Raw genomic sequence first — 2,241 nt, 5'->3', positions numbered from 1 at the left:
CTTTTTAGGCATGAGTTATTTTATTTTAGCAGCTGCGCTCGTGAGAACATCATCTGTAGCCATTTTTGGCATCTTAGCTTAGTTTTAACGATAGATTCTTGTATTTTACTTTAGTGTTTAATTAATATTTCTTCTTCTTCATCTATTTCTCTATTTTCTTGTTCAATCATGAGTAGCTAAACCCATTAGCTAGGGTTGTGGCTCAACCCTAGTGTGCGTAATTGATGGGTGTTGTGATTTAAGGTCAGATTGACTAAGGGTGTTTGTATTTGGGTCAATTTTATGGTTTAATTTATGAATTGGTGGTTGCAAACACTGGTTTGTGCTAAGTGCACTTGGCTCTTCTTGAGAGAGAGAGCTAAGTCTCCAAAATTGACCCAACAAGGAATTGGGATGGACTTAAGAGAATTGATAGTCCCAATTAAAGGGTTAAATCTCGAGAGAGTAATTACCCGACTAGAACCCTAGTTGCTTGAGCTAATTTGCCTACCCATTTGGTCTCGAGAGAGTCAATTGGGCAAAATCACTTTCTCGACTGAGAGGTGTGAGAGTGGGTAAAATTGTGAAACGGTTATACATAGTTCCCCAATCATGTCAATCAAGCTTTAGAAGCAATTACCCGTCAATTAGCCACCTAGGTGAAAGTCACTACCCTAGTGCCCCTTAATCCATTAGATACAACTCTTAGCAATTATCTCTTAGCCTAATCTAGTTTCAATTCTAATTAGTAGTTTTATAATAGTAGTTTATAAAAGAAAACCCAAAAATGTTGGAAGTGACATTTGGAACAATTACACGATTCTAGACTAGATAGATACATCAACTCCCCTTCTAGCTCCCTGAGGAATTCGATCCCGACCCTCTAATCTGGTAAAAGCTATTGCGACCCTCTCTCGCTACTTTTTAGTGGTGCAGAGTTGGCAGCGATCAACTTTTTGGCGCCGTTGCCGGGGAGCTAACGGTTTTGGCTATCTATTTAGTTAGTTTTATGTGTTGTTCTTCTTTCCTTCTTTGTTACTAATTTGAGTGTATGATTACTACAGGTACCAAATGGCTTTAAATACTAATGATCCTCTTGAGAATGTGCTTGCGGGGGAGGAGGTTGATGAAATTGGAGAGGATGAGGTGCCTCTTGTACCTCCCGGACCACGACGAGTCCGCCAGGCCAATGCTAATGACAACGTTCCAGACCCTCCTCCGCCACCTCCAAGAGCGGTTCCTCGGGTGCTACCAAACCTAGGATATGCAAGTGCTATTGTCCCACCCAGAATTTGGGCGGGCAATTTTCAGATAACCAATGTGATGTTGACTTTACTTGAGTAGCGTGGGTATTTCACGGGCGCTGCGGATCAAAATGCCTACAAACATCTAAAAGGGTTCGTGGATACATGTTGGGGTAGCAAGCGGACAAATGTGTCCGAAGATGCTCTTAGGTTGAGACTTTTCCCGTCCTCACTTCGGGGAAAGGCATTGGATTGGCTAGAGAGACTCCCCAACCATTCCATCACAACTTGGGATGAGTTGGCAGATAAATTTATTGCTAAATTTTTCTCACCCGGGCATATGGCGGCACTTCGAGATGAGATATTGGCTTTCAAGCAAGAACCCACGGAACCTTTGCATGAGATTTAGGAGCGGTTTAGAAACAATGGTGAAAGAATGCCCAAACAACGATATGGCCGAGGCGATGATTCAACAAACCTTCTATCGGGGCATTAATACTACAAATCAATGCATAGTCAGTCAATTGGCTGGGGGTAATTTCATGAAGTTGACTTATGAGGAAGCTTGTGAGATTCTTGATGAGATGGCGGATACATCCTCCGCATGGCAAAGTAGGGCCAATGTTCCTCAAGGTGACCCTACAGTTATTCATTTGTATAAGGAACTACATGACCATGGACATGCTATAGCGGAGTTGACTACTACTATGAACCAATTGGCTAAGGCACAGTTGCAACAAGTCCAAAACCGTCGCCAAGTGAATGCTATGGAAAGTGTTAATTTGTTTACCAACAACAGAAGGCAAAGAAGGCAACAAAATCAAGGGAGTTCTGAGCAATTTGATGATGATTGTGATGGGTTTCAAAATGATGGGTATGATGAGCAAAATGAAGAGGTACAATATGTTAACAACTATCAAGGCAATAGAGGCAACTCTTCAAACCAACAATGGCGACCCCAAGGAAATTGGGGCAATCAACAACAAGGTGGTGGTAATTGGAACAACAACAACTAAGG

The sequence above is a fragment of the Nicotiana attenuata genome, unplaced genomic scaffold, assembly GCF_001879085.1.
Source record: "Nicotiana attenuata strain UT unplaced genomic scaffold, NIATTr2, whole genome shotgun sequence".
NCBI classification, from domain to species: Eukaryota; Viridiplantae; Streptophyta; class Magnoliopsida; order Solanales; family Solanaceae; genus Nicotiana; species Nicotiana attenuata.
The sequence above is the reverse complement of the archived record's forward strand: the minus strand, read 5'-3'. Positions refer to the sequence as shown.